The sequence below is a fragment of the Oncorhynchus nerka genome, linkage group LG13 (assembly GCF_034236695.1).
Source record: "Oncorhynchus nerka isolate Pitt River linkage group LG13, Oner_Uvic_2.0, whole genome shotgun sequence".
In the NCBI taxonomy this organism is placed as follows: Eukaryota; Metazoa; Chordata; class Actinopteri; order Salmoniformes; family Salmonidae; genus Oncorhynchus; species Oncorhynchus nerka.
In genome coordinates, this window is record NC_088408.1 from 19,222,330 (window position 1) to 19,237,561 (window position 15,232).

Here is a 15,232-nt window from a genome sequence, read left to right on the forward strand (position 1 = left end):
AGTTGAATTGAAAACATTACTGACATTGTTGAATTAGTTTTTCATAATAGCAACCTAGGACTGATGGTTTGGTTAGCTAAACTAGCAAGTCTGTTTGGTTACCAAGGCAACTACTGTTACTATCTAGTAAATTTGCCAGCTACTTCAGTGGATGTTGAACACATTTCTAGCGGCAAATGTGTTAAATTATAGCCATGGTATTAAAGGGATAATCAGCTCGGGGCTCCATGCGTTTTCTGGAAAGTAATGCATCTCTGTGGAAGGTAATTTCCACCTCGCTAGCTCATCGTGGAACACACCTTCCACGTCATTCATTCTTTTCCTAGAACTCATAGCCCCTTGTTGATTATCCCTTGCATACAGTTGAAGTCAGACGTTTACATACACCTTAGCCAAATACATTCAAACTCAGTTTTTCACAATTCCTTACATTTAATCCTAGTTAAAATGTCCCTGTCTTCGGTCAGTTAGAATCACCACTTTATTTTAAGAATGTGAAATGAAAGAATAATAGTAGAGTGATTTATTTAAGCTTTTATTTCTTTCATCACATTCTCAATTAGTATTTGGTAGCATTGCCTTGAAATTGTTTAACTTGGGTCAAACGTTTTGGGTAGCCTTACACAAGCTGAATTTTGGTCCATTCCTCCTGACAGAGCTGGTGTAACTGAGTCAGGTTTGTAGGCCTCCTTGCTCGCACACACCTTTTCAGTTCTGCCCACAAATCTTCTATAGGATTGAGGTCAGGGATTTGTGATGGCCACTCCAATACCTTGACTTTGTTGTCTCTAAGCCATTTTGTCACAACTTTGGAAGTATGCTCTCATGATGCCATCTATTTTCTGAAGTGCACCAGTCCCTCCTGCAGCAAAGCACCCCCACAACATGATGCTGCCACCCCCGCGCTTCACGGTTGGGATGGTGTTCTTCGAGCTGCAAGCATCCCCCTTTTCCTCCAAACATAACAATGGTCATTATGGCCAAACAGCTCTATTTTTGTTTCATCAGAACAGAGTACATTTCTCCCAAAAGTACGATCTTTTTCCCCATGTGCAGTTGCAAACTGTGGTTTGGCTTTTTTTATTATAGCGGTTTTGGGTTTTGGAGCAGTGGCTTCTTCCTTGCTGAGCGGCCTTTCAGGTTATGTTGATATAGGACTTGTTTTACTGTGGATATAGATACTTTTTTACCTGTTTTCTCCAGCATCTTCACAATGTCCTTTGCTGCTGTTCTGGGATTGATTTGCACTTTTGGCACCAAAGTACGTTTATCTCTAGGAGACAGAACGCGTCACCTTCCTGAGCGGTATGGCGGCTGCGCGGTCCCATGGTGTTTATACTTGCGTGCTATTGTTTGTACAAATGAACGTGGTACCTTCAGACATTTGGAAATTGCTCCCAAGGATGAACCAGACTTTTGGAGGTCTACAATTGTTTTTGAGGTCTTGGCTGATTTATTTTGAATTTCCCATGATGTCATTATGTCAAAGAGGCATTGAGTTTGAAGGTAGGCCTTGAAATACATCTACAGGTACACCTCCAATTGACTCAAGTGATGTCTTCTAAAGCCATGACATTTTCTGGAATTTTACAAGCTGTTTAAAGGCACAGTCAACTTGGTGTATGTTAACTTCTGACCCACTGGAATTGTGATACAGTAAATTATAAGTGAAATAATCTGTCTAAACAATTGTTGGAAAATTTACTTGTCATGCACAAAGTAGATGTCCTAACCGACTTGCCAAATCTATAGTTTGTTAACAAGAAATTTGTGGAGTGGTTGAAAAACAAGTTTTAATGACTCCATCCTAAGTGTATGTAAACTTCCGACTTCAACTGTAGCTACCCTCCACAATAAACAATTGTTCCAGTTTTCACTGTGAGTTTCTGAGTCTTCCCCTTTTTAAAGTTGCCATAGAAACTGCCCCTCAACATTGATTGACCAGGGCTAGGGCAATAGAAAGCCACAGATCTGGAGATTAAAATGGTGAGAGTAGCATGTTGATTTTGATTGGTCCAAAGCACAGAAATGCCTCCTAATGTTACCACCTTCCCAACACCGAAATATGGGAGAGATGCAACCAATCACTGCGCAGTCTAAACTAGCAACCGTCACAGCAAACTAACGTTCTTATTTAATCAACACTGTTAAGTACAAGCAGTTTAAGGTTGTAATATTGTAGAGAACGATTGAATGATAAATTGTATGTGATTCATAATGACATCTGCTAAATAACTAGGTGTGGACATTCATTTAGTAGCTCCCTCTTGAAATTAATTGTATTTCACTACTGGTCCCTTGTGGCTCAGTCGGTAAAGCATGGCGTTTTGCAACGCCAGGGTTGTGGGTTCAATTCCCACGGGGGACCAGTACGAAAATGTAAATAATCACTGCTGTAAGTCCTGCTAAATTACTATGTCTCATGTAGATTCTAGAGCTGTAAGTGAATGCCCTACACGGTGTGCTTCAACTTTTAAGGCCTGCACTGTTTGGTAAACAATGGCGGGGGGGGGGGGGGGGGGGAGGAGTCTAAAATTCTAATGTTTCCTTTGATGCCAATGCCATGACCCTTTAACTTCTAGTCAGTTTATCAGATATCTCTCTCACGGACTACAGAACCACATGTGGGGGCTACAGTCAGTAAAGGTGTATACGTTTAGCACCAGCCTTTCATTTAAGTGCTAGTGGAGTGTGAGTAGCTGAGTGGCCTACAGAGGAGGCCTAGGCTATGTGGCAGTTGGTCGGTCGGTCAGAAGCAAGGCAACCATGGTGTTTGGGTGGGTAGGCGGGTTCCCCTCCCCAAATCATGAATACATACGATATTTTTCTAATCTGGACAACTCAATTGAAATTGAATTGACCCTGAACATCTACTAATCCCCAGTTTGCGAATGGCTCAGAATATGTTCTCTGTCAATGTGTCTGGTAAACCATTGGTCAGATAAAAAATAAATAAGGTTCCTGATGAACAATTGTGTGCTTTCACACTAAATCTAATCTACTGTTTCAGTGGACTGAGATGAGACTTCCATGCTGTTTCAATGCAGTTTTGAGATTTGCTAGATGGTCTGGCTGAGAGCTGATCACGCGACGCTATGGCAGATGTCGTCTCTCTCTTTCACTACACCACAGGGGAAACACTTTGCCCCCCCCACACACACATACATACATACATACATCTAGGAATCCTGAGGCAGCGGGGAGGTAGCATCACATGTGGCTTTCCTCCACTCTGAGAATCTTTTTCTCCTAATGAATTGGATTCCCAGGTCAAATCAGTTAGATCGTCAACAACAGACTGCCTGGCTGATATGCTATTCATTCAGGTCATTAGTATGGCCAATATTTAATGTGCATTTAAACATTTGCGATGACTATGATAATAAAGTCCTGCCATGTCAAGAAATCGTCTTCTTGACTCTGACAGAGCCTTTTAAGTACTTACTAGACCTAGATGACACAGATGTTTTCTCTCTCTGTCTCTCTGAGAATTGTCTGCCTCACACATTCACTCTAGATCCTCACTGAAAGTGACAGAGAAACATGTTCCTCAATTGTCTCTTCTGCTTCTGGGATGACTGAAATGAAGTTCCCCCTGGTCTGAATTAGAAGCAAGATAGGGGATCTGTCTGGCTGGCTTAGAACGCCTACAGTAGAATCAGTGTTGAGTAGAATATCTGACTGAATGTCCTGCTTCCATTTCAATGAGTAGTGTGGTCTTGGGTGTTTTCTTATGTAAATGTTGGATAGGAATCCATTGTTCTGTGAATGTCATCTCTCACAGAAGCGGGTGACTTGTCTTACAGGATGCCACCGACTCTTTGGTCTCTACAGAATTTCACAGCAGTCGTTGAAAATACTGTTAGCAGGAATCCTGGCCATAAGTGACAATTCACTTAACACCAATGAACCTTCCCTTTTTGCTAACAGTCACTGTGGCAGTGAGGAAGCCCTGAGGGGTTCCACTACAGAAGTACCATCTGCGTGTGCTTCCCCCACTGTCCAACAACCCACGGTATCCATGGCAACAGTTTACTGGCCAGACAGCAGGAGGCTGCAGGTGGTTAGCAAGTGGTGTGTTCAGAAGGACTGAGGAGACTAGATGGATCACGTTGTCCCTAATTCCTGACAGGATAGGAGATCTGAAAGTTAGAGGTCAAGGACAACACCCATTCTTCACCGTGAAACTACCACAGCTCCAGACTGACTGATCAATCTGCATCGCATTATCACCAGACTCCCATACATACACGCTGGACGTCTTTCTGCACGATGACACTCCATCACATTTGTATCTAGATAGAAGCCTTAGCCTACACCCTGCACTGCACTAGTCTGTATGTCTACTCAGTAAGCAGGCTTTTCCTGTAGACGCCACTTCATCATGCTATGAGCAACACCACATCACTGTTAAGGGACTGGCCATGATTCGGCCTCCATTGAATGACCAAAGCCTTTCAGACCCTCTGATGGAGAGAGACACTATCCTATCTCTTCTGACGAGGTGCAACACTGGTCATTGGGCTGGAAAATTCCACTCTGCTGGAAAAACATGTTTATTTTCTAGAACTCTGCATGCGTCCCAAATGTCTCCCTATTTAGTGCAGTACTTTTTTCCCTCCAGGGCTCTATGGACCTGGTCAAATGTAGTGCACTAAAAAGGGAATAGGATGCCGCCAATGTCTCTTGCCGATTCCAGTACCTTCTGTGTCTGTCAGCGGAAACGCAGACTGAATCTCTCCATTATCATTCCAGAAAGAGTGAGGGAGAGGAAGAGGCTGTTGGGTCAGTGAAGTGTGTATCACGTGCGGTGAGTAGAGGGGTGTGTAGCTTGGAGAAGACCACTTGTGTTAAACCATGGGGATCCTTGTGTGTGTCATGATACCAGGTTTAGTATCAAAATGATACCACTCAGAGACGTCACTAGAGATTCATGGATAGGGCGGCTAAGCCTCTTTTAGGGGGGGTTGGGCATACTGCCCCAGGATATGAAAGCACCCAAAATGTCTTTTCATCGTGTATTTTTAGTCCCAACGGGTGTAAAATTGATCAAAATAAGGTTATATTTAAAAGTGTACCTGTCTCATAATTTGTTAGACACTAATCTAATATGACTTAATTAAATTCTATCCATCCAACAAAATGCACAAAAATGGCTGTACTATCGAGCCAAAATACTTTTAGAGGGAGAGAATTATACCATTAGCTAAAATCTTTATTTAAATTTCACCTTTTTGTTAATTGTTGCTCAAAATTAACCCAATAATTCAGATGCATAGAACTTAAACAGTATCATCTACAATGGGGCAAAACTAAATTCAACAAAAATAAAAAAAACTGAAAAAGAATTAGGAGTAAGATCACAAACAAATATATTACAGAAATGCTCCTCCTGCTTCTCTCTCTTGATGCTTATTTTGTGGGTGGACACATCAAAGTATACCTCCTATTTTTAAAGATGGCAAAGCGGTCAATAATACTATTGTGGCTTAGTGGTCCAAGCACTTCACCCTCAATGGACATGGCTGCAAGACTTGCAAGCCTTTTCTGACCCATTTGTCTCATGCAACTAGGAGTGCGGCCGGCACAGTGCACTAAAGGACCTTTCACAGGAGCAGCTGATCACAGGAATTGTGAGGACAACCTGAATGATTTCCTTCAGAGAAGGAAACACATTCATCCAGGAGGTTATGCACAGCAAGCATATCTTTGGGAGAGACATCCAGCCTCTCTTTTCTGGCCACAAACATCTTTCTGTTTTATCATCAATACCATAGTGCTTGGCAAACTCAGTTAAGCATTATGTTTCCAGGGAGTTTTTTGAGTTGGGGCTGCATGCCGGTATGCCGTTGAGCAGACCTGCATCTACAGTCGAATCGCTGGTCAAGCTCACAAACCATCCTGCCCAAGCAGGGGAGCAACAACTCTGTTTTCATTGTTTGGGAACATTACAATTCTGTGCCTAAACCCAAGGAGGTCTCCACCACAAAATCTCCCATTTTTCCTTTGTTTGCGCTTTCTTGCTGCATCTGCCTCTGGAATATTGTGAACTTCAGTGATTTGGTTCAGTCATAAGGTTCTGTGGAAAATGCATCTGTGCGTTTGCCTATCAGTGTGTCACATACAGCTTGTTTGCTGAAACAAGCTTCTGACAGGTCTACAGTCTCTTTCTGGAGGAACTGATGAAGTCCCTCAGTTACAGAAAGGAGGGACTGAAACATCAGTAGTAAATACACAGTGGAGAACTGATGAAGCTTTGCTCTCAGACCAACAGCCATGGGAGATCCAGTGGCAGATAGACAATCCTAAATAACAGTTAGTGTCCAGGACTGCATTTCTGGGTCGCAGCTGGCTGCCCAGCGAGTGTTTGAAAGCTGTACAAGTTCAGCTGATGCTATTCTAAGTTTGGACTGAGCTTCTTTGAACTTGTGGTGGTTAACTTGGGCTGTACTGAAAAACAAATACACATTCTCTAAGAAACTGAAACTCCGCAGCCTCCGGAATAGCCCTGTAAGTATGACACAACACCAAATTAAGCTCATGAGCAAAGCAATGTACATAAATAGCCTCCAGATTCAGCACTCTGAAATGTGCTTGTACACCTCCTTTGGACCCACTCATGACAGTTGCACCATCATCGTGGGTCTGCGCACTTTAGGTCTGCTACCCCCATCGTGGGTCTGCGCACTTTAGGCCTGCTACCCCCATCATAGGTCAGTGCAACGCACTTTAGGCCTGCTACCCCCATCGTGGGTCTGCGCACTTTAGGCCTGCTACCCCCATCATAGGTCAGTGCAACGCACTTTAGGCCTGCTACCCCCATCATAGGTCTGTGCAATGCACTTTAGGCCTGCTACCCCCATCGTGGGTCTGCGCACTTTAGGCCTGCTACCCCCATCATAGGTCAGTGCAACGCACTTTAGGCCTGCTACCCCCATCGTGGGTCTGCGCACTTTAGGCCTGCTACCCCCATCATAGGTCAGTGCAACGCACTTTAGGCCTACTACCCCCATCGTGGGTCTGCGCACTTTAGGCCTACTACCCCCATCGTGGGTCTGCGCACTTTAGGCCTGCTACCCCCATCATAGGTCAGTGCAACACACTTTAGGCCTACTACCCCCATCGTGGGTCTGCGCACTTTAGGCCTGCTACCCCCATCATAGGTCAGTGCAACGCACTTTAGGCCTGCTACCCCCATCGTGGATCAGTGCAACGCACTTTAGGCCTGCTACCCCCATCATAGGTCTGTGCAACGCACTTTAGGCCTGCTACCCCCATCATAGGTCAGTGCAATGCAACCCCCATCGCAGTGCAATTTAGGCCTGCTACCCCATCATAGGTCTGTGCAACGCACTTTAGGCCTGCTACCCCCATCATAGGTCTGTGCAACGCACTTTAGGCCTGCTACCCCCATCATAGGTCTGTGCAACGCACTTTAGGCCTGCTACCCCCATCATAGGTCTGTGCAACGCACTTTAGGCCTGCTACCCCCATCATAGGTCAGTGCAACGCACTTTAGGCCTGCTACCCCCATCATAGGTCAGTGCAACGCACTTTAGGCCTGCTACCCCCATCATAGGTCAGTGCAACGCACTTTAGGCCTGCTACCCCCATCATAGGTCTGTGCAACGCACTTTAGGCCTGCTACCCCCATCATAGGTCTGTGCAACGCACTTTAGGCCTGCTACCCCATCATAGGTCTGTGCAACGCCTGCTTTAGGCCTGCTACCCCCCCATCATAGGTCTGTGCAACGCACTTTAGGCCTGCTACCCCCATATCATAGGTCAGTGCAACGCACTTTAGGCCTGCTACCCCCATCATAGGTCAGTGCAACGTTAGGCCTGCTACCCCCATCATAGGTCAGTGCAATGCACTTTAGGCCTGCTACCCCCCATCGTGGGTCTGTGCAACGCACTTTAGGCCTGCTACCCCCCATCGTGGGTCTGTGCAACGCACTTTAGGCCTGCTACCCCCCCATCGTGGGTCTGTGCAACGCACTTTAGGCCTGCTACCTCTCATTTGGAGCGCTGTTGCAACTCATTTGCTATCGATTGGGCATCAAATGACTTGATTTCTGCTAGTACTAGTAAACGCTCCTTGACTGTGCCCTCTGTTACATACCTAACACAAACTGTTCAGACTGCCCATCTCTGACCTCATCCTCCATAATGGAATACATTCCAGACTTTGACATCTGAGACCATGGTGTCCGTAATCTCTTGAGCACAGCATTCGATCATGTCATTCTGAGATTCTGGAGAGAGAGATGTCACATTTGATGGAGTATTGTACCTTTGCAGGAAAGGGTCAAACTCCTTCAAAAGCTCCATACATTCAAGAAAGTTGCCTCTATTTGTGCTTTCACTAGATTCATAATTGACACGGAAAGAGTCCCTGCCCTAACATTGAGGTGACCGCAACAATTCTCCTCAGATACTCCCTTCTCTCTGCAATATCACTAGCATGGGCAGATGTTAAAATCTGAGCAATATTCCCATGACTGCTAGTTGCCGGTTAGCTTTGCCATGCCATAACACTGTCTCTGTGTGTTGATGCCATTTCATGTTAACTGAAGATAAGCAACACCCCCCCCCCCCCCCATTTTTCCAGCAATTACTGACAAACAAATCAAATGTAATGTTTTTGCCAAAAACTCCACATGGAAAGCAGAAAGTTGTGTTTTTGTGGACAGAGTCCTCAACCCAATTGTATTTCTCAAACCAGCAGTGCTGAAATGCCCTTTTCGGTGTGGGTAGCTATTCAGCTTCACTTGTTTGGGTGCCCAGTGTCTGTCATCTAAATCACTCTCATTTCTGGAAGGAGTTGCTGCAGCGGCTTGATTTACTTTCTCTCTCTGGATCTGTTTGTTCTACCTCCCTGTCTGGATCTGTTTGTTCTACCTCCCTGTCTGGATCTGTTTGTTCTACCTCCCTGTCTGGATCTGTTTGTTCTACCTCCTGTCTGTCTGGATCTGTTTGTTCTACCTCCCTGTCTGGATCTGTTTGTTCTACCTCCCTGTCTGGATCTGTTTGTTCTACCTCCCTGTCTGGTTTTATCCCTGTCTTGTTTGTTCTACCTCCCTGTCTGGATCTGTTTGTTCTACCTCCCTGTCTGGATCTGTTTGTTCTACCTCCCTGTCTGGATCTGTTTGTTCTACCTCCCTGTCTGGATCTGTTTGTTCTACCTCCCTGTCTGGATCTGTTTGTTCTACCTCCCTGTCTGGATCTGTTTGTTCTACCTCCCTGTCTGGATCTGTTTGTTCTACCTCCCTGTCTGGATCTGTTTGTTCTACCTCCCTGTCTGGATCTGTTTGTTCTACCTCCCTGTCTGGATCTCTGGATGTTTGTTCTACCTCCTGTCTGGATCTGTTTGTTCTACCTCCCTGTCTGGATCTGTTTGTTCTACCTCCCTGTCTGGATCTGTTTGTTCTACCTCCCTGTCTGGATCTGTTTGTTCTACTGGATCTCCCTCCCTGTCTGGATCTGTTTGTTCTGGACCTCCCTCCGTTTGTTCCCTCCCTCTCTGGATCTGGGCCCTCTGGATCCGTTTGTTCCCTCCCTCTGGATCCGTTTGTTTGTTGGATCCGTTTGTCGGCCCTCCCCTGTCTGGATCCGTTTGTCTGGATCCGTTTGTTCTACCCCCTCTGGATCCGTTTGTCCCCTGTCTGGATCCGTTTGTCCCCGTCTATCCGTTTGTCCCCTCCAGATCCGTTTGTTCTACCTCCCTCTCTGGATCCGTTGTCGATCTGTTTGTTCTTCCCTGTCTGGATCTTCCTGTCTGGATCCCGGCCCTCCTGTCTGGATCTGTTTGTTCTGGATCCTCCCCTCCCTCTGGATCTGTTTGTCGGCCCTCCCTGTCTGGATCCCTCCCTGTCTGGATCTGTTTGTTCTACCTCCCTGTCTGGATCCGTTTGTTCTACCTCCCTGTCTGGATCCGTTTGTCGGCCCTCCCTGTCTGGATCCGTTTGTCGGCCCTCCCTCTCTGGATCCGTTTGTCGGCCCTCCCTCTCTGGATCCGTTTGTCGGCCCTCCCTGTCTGGATCCGTTTGTTGTTCTACCTCCCTGTCTGGATCCGTTTGTCCCTGTCTGGATCCGTTTGTCCCCTCCCTGTCTGGATCCGTTTGTCCCTGTCTGGATCCCTCTGGATCCGTTTGTCGGCCCGGCCCTCCCTGTCTGGATCCGTTTGTCGGCCCTCCCTCTCTGGATCCGTTTGTCGGCCCTCCCTCTCTGGATCCGTTTGTCGGCCCTCTGGATCCGTTTGTCGGCCCTCCCTCTCTGGATCCGTTTGTCGGCCCTCTCTCTCTGGGCTTGCTTGCTCTCTCACTTATACAGCCTGCATGTTGATCTCTGCCTTGCATAGAAGCCTCTTTCTGCATGACCCTTTTAAGATATCATAACATAATTTATTTATGCCTAACAAAAGTAAGACATATGCTGTACAAATTTAACTGAAAGATGAATCAGTTTAAGTTTTAATTAATTTGTTTGAACTGGTAAAATCTTAATTTCTCATCGGATTGGCCTTCGGCAGAGCTGCTGTTAGTCGTTAGCTAGCCTACATTTGAGAAATTGAGGATAATACAATGACATTGTGATCAACACTGTCACCTTTTCTACACATGACCTACTAATAATTGTTTTGCAATGGCCTACTGAATGAAAGCAATTGAGTATAACAAGATATATGCATGATGTTACATCATCTGTCTCATTTATAGCCTGGCAAATCTACATTTAAATACAACGTTAACTAGATATCATCGCCACGTAACTTATGTTGAATTTAAAAGTTACCGTTAGTTAGCTCGCAACATCTATTACACTGTAACTTGACTCACATAAAAACGTATTGGTTAATAACAAAGTTTTGATGATGACCGAAGTCTGTAGTAGTGAATACTCTCTCTGTTCTAACTTACCACAAATTCACATCGTAGCTTATCTGCATGAATCCGTCCTGTCAGAGTATTTTCCTGTCAGTATACTGTTCGCTAGCAGTCTACTGCCACAGCAGGAGCTAACGTTAACCAAAATGTTAGCTACAAGTAGACCTAACTGTCACTAGCGCGTGCAGCAGCCTCTGCAGCAGCACCCCCCAGGTCCTAGTGCCTGCCCAGTAAGAAGTTTAAGATGCGATGGAACTGTTGACGGGAAGAAAAAAATCACACAAAATATATTGACTGATATATTGATTTATTTAGGGGGGGCAAATTATTATTTTAGGCCTAGTGACGTCCCTGATATCACTGCAAAAAATGAAATCATATTAGCCAAAGTCTATGGCACATGATCCAGACAGATAAACTCCGCTACTGTTCAATCGTCAGGCATGTTTTGAATTCAATATCATTACATTAGACATTTTCTACATCAGCCATGTATGCATTCATGAATCAATTATATAATACATTTTACTTAGATTTGTAAAAACAAACTACATAACAATATAATGGTAATAATTTATTTCACCTTTTATTTAACCAGGTAGGCAAGTTGAGAACAAGTTCTCATTTACAATTGCGACCTGGCCAAGATAAAGCAAAGCAGTTCGACACATACAACGACACAGAGTTACACATGGAGTAAAACAAACATACAGTATAACAGCTGGGTATATCAGACCGTATACCACAGGTATGACAAAACATTTTTTACTGGTCTAATTAAGTTGGTAACCAGTTTATAATAGCAATCCGGAACCTCAGGGTTTGGTATGCTGTGTGGCCAATATACCACAGCTAAGGGCGTTGCGTCGTGCCTAAGAACAACCCTTAGCCGTGGTATATTGTCCGTATACCACCACACCTCGGGCATTATTGCTTAAATAACCTTTGGGAGTGATGTGAGAGAGACCGATTTTTAAAAATGTGTGTGTTTTTAAAGTGAAAGAGTAACGTTTTGCTGGCAATTAACTTTGAAATGGGCTTATTTTCTTTCTGGTTTCATACACGCTATAAGAGACACATCGGCTACGCTAATAGACAGTTGGTTCGTGAGACATTTGACAGAAGTACCGTAAGGAACAAAAATACTAGTACCAAACTGTTTTTCTGAAGTTTTGGTATGGTGTGTGTGTGTGTGTGTGTGTGAGAATAAAAGACCAGTCATGTTGAACCATGGGGATCCTCCTGCGCTCCACTAATGACCATATAAGGAGTGCTGCTCAGCTCCACCACTGCAACAATCCCCATGGGACCAGACCAGCCCTCCCCATCCATCCCTGCATTCATCCTCTCTTCCCTCGCTCCACAGCCAGGCAGGTTTGGTGGAGGGAGTGAGGAATATTTTCTGTGACAGATGGGAATCGATGTAGAAGGAGCAGATCTGTCTCTTTCTGTCCACTCCAGAGTGATAAAGGTGTATTGTGACCCACCAGAGCATTGGAGGCTAAGGGGCTGTCATTAGGACCAGAGGCCCTAAAGCAGAGCTATAATCTGGGGCCGCCTTAGGACAGGACCTGGTCTAAGGGAAACCCAGTAGAGCGAGGTGTGTGTGTACACTTGAGTGAACAATGCAAGTCATCTCAGTGAAACCAGGTCAGCACATCTCTCCTTGGCTGGGCTGTGTGGACAATCTTCAGGGTTGTCCAGTTGATTTGCACCTCCTCTTTTCTGATGACTTCATTTCCCTGCCTACACATTGGCACACAGTGGTGGGAGAAAAATGGTTGCTTGTGTTTGACTGCTTTTGAGGATTTTTGACAAATGTCAGCTACATAACATGTAATGTGGGTATTGGGGATTTTAAAAAAACAAGAACATTTTGTACTTCCACATTTAGCTACTCCTGCACATCTGTCTTTTTGTCTAGCCTGATTGCCATTAACATTACTCAATATTACATTTGTCAGATCTGATGGTGAACAAGACAAACAGTCATGGATTTCAGAATGTTGATCTTTCCTGGCACATTACTGCTGTGTGTTACTATTCTAGATGCCCAACACGGTCATAACACTAGGCCTGGGACAATACCAGTATCACGATGCCCGTTAGAATCGTGGCAAGGAAACACACAGCGGCTTTAACCTATTCAGGAAAACAGCCCTAATGTGAAAAACAAACATCATGTTGTCATCCAGAGTCACATTTGATTTATTTTCCAATCTATAGCACACAATTTTACATACAGAAGGTTTTTAAAGTACAAAAGTGTCTGCTTCGTGTTTTTCCTTTTTGCCATGGAAAAAATATTGCGATACTGGTATCATCACTGCCCTACGCAACACAGGACCTTTTTGTTTTGAAGTGTCTTTTTACAGTAAGCCTATGCCATGCCTCTTTTTACAGTAAGCCTATGCCATGCCTCTTTTTTACAGTAAGCCTATGCCATGCCTCTTTTTACAGTAAGCCTATGCCATGCCTCTTTACAGTAAGCCTATGCCATGCCTCTTTTTACAGTAAGCCTATGCCATGCCTCTTTTACAGTAAGCCTATGCCATGCCTCTTTTTACAGTAAGCCTATGCCATGCCTATTTTTACAGTAAACCATACAGGCCTGCAGTATGTGGGACAAATACAGAGTGACATTGTTGCTCTACACATTTGAGTCATTGCTCTGTGGCAGTCCCTGTAGTCGTGATGGGCCTCATCATGTGTGTGTGGGCACGTGTGCTCTTGCCCTGCGGTCTGGGTTTTCAGTAGGCTAGGACTTGGAAGATGTCACTGCTGGATATTTAATAACCCAGTTAACATGGGACAGCCGAGAGCTGCGTTGTTAATTATCGTGCCTCCGCCTGCCGCTTTGTTGTTTTAGAATGGCGCTATGGCTTTCACTCCTGAATAATTTAGGTACGTGTTCAACCCAGGAGAAAGTTGATAAACGGAATCCTAGTACTGTTCGTTGTTGGGACACAGACGTACACACATAGTCAGAGGCACAACGAGAACAATATGGTCATACGTACCCTTCACTGTTGATCTAACGCTCATTGACAGTGCTTACTTTTGGATGTTCAAAACTCTGTGCAAGACAATGAGATGGTGACAAAAGTGTCCTGGATTGTTTTTCAGAAACGAAGAAGAAGTGGATGCTCTAGAAGGGAAGCAAAGTCCTCCTCCAGAAACGGTACAGTAACACATTTCTTCATCACATTGTTTAGACGTGCCTGGATTCATAGTGTCAGAATAGTTGTTATGCAGATCGAGGATCCGTTTTGCCTTTTAGATCAGAAAGATGTCATGGTATCCTAGATTAGCACTGCTACTCTGAGGCTTGGTGAAACCTGGCCCTAACCACACCACCGCACTTTACTCATTCAGTGATGCGTAACAACCCTGTAACAATGCCACTGTGGTTATCATGATAACATGGTACTTATCGCTAGTCTAAGATTAGCCTCGATTTGTTATTTAAAATACAGGACTTTCTCTTTCAGTCTGTTGCCATGTTGTCACAGCTTTCGGGTAATGAAGACCGAAACATGTTTATGAGGTGGTTGATCAGACCCAGGTGAAGCTTTACTCCTGCAGTAAAATCCACAAACCCAAGTCCATATCATGTTTAAGGCCAGGGTCAGATTCAGTAGAGCAGTTTTGCAACAGTAGAATATAAATCTACCTTCTTATTGCACACGTTTACTGTTGCACATCCTCAGCTCTATAACACAACATGGGAGTAGGACTGTTGCACATCCTCAGCTCTATAACACAACATGGGAGTAGGACTGTTGCACATCCTCAGCTCTATAACACAACATGGGAGTAGGACTGTTGCACATCCTCAGCTCTATAACACAACATGGGAGTAGGACTGTTGCACATCCTCAGCTCTATAACACAACATGGGAGTAGGACTGTTGCACATCCTCAGCTCTATAACACAACATGGGAGTAGGACTGTTGCACATCCTCAGCTCTATAACACAACATGGGAGTAGGACTGTTGGTCTGGGCAACCACCCGGCAGGGTTTAGTTAGTAACTTAAGACCGTTATGAAATATGTGCACCAAAATTATTTCCTGGTTTCAATCCAGAGCAGAATATGTTGTGGTTTGTGTTGTTTTCTCTGGACTCTCTGCTCTTTTCCCCAACGGAGGTTGTTTCAAATCTTAACGCAGCGAGAAAAGCAGTTTTAGCATGCTGCTCGTTTGGACTTTAATTGCACTGAGCGAGTTTAATTACAAAGCACAATGCGTGACGCATATCTCTCCGTTTCCACAACAGGAAAGTATTGTGGAACGTATTCAGCACCTCTTTACTGAGGAATACAACTCTGTCACAGCAGAGAGAT

The 15,232-nt window shown here is 44.7% G+C and overlaps 1 protein-coding gene across 3 annotated transcripts in view; it reads left to right on the forward strand.

Moving 5' to 3' along the window:
* The window catches only part of LOC115120973 (CYFIP-related Rac1 interactor A-like), a 47,695-nt gene that overhangs the window by 18,517 nt on the left and 13,946 nt on the right, over positions 1-15,232 (forward strand). For all 3 annotated transcript variants that reach the window (XM_029649966.2, XM_029649965.2, XM_029649964.2), the window contains one exon: positions 14,013-14,067. The gene's annotated coding sequence lies outside the window, so the exon portion shown is untranslated. Of the gene's footprint in view, positions 1-14,012; positions 14,068-15,232 lie in introns of those variants that run through there.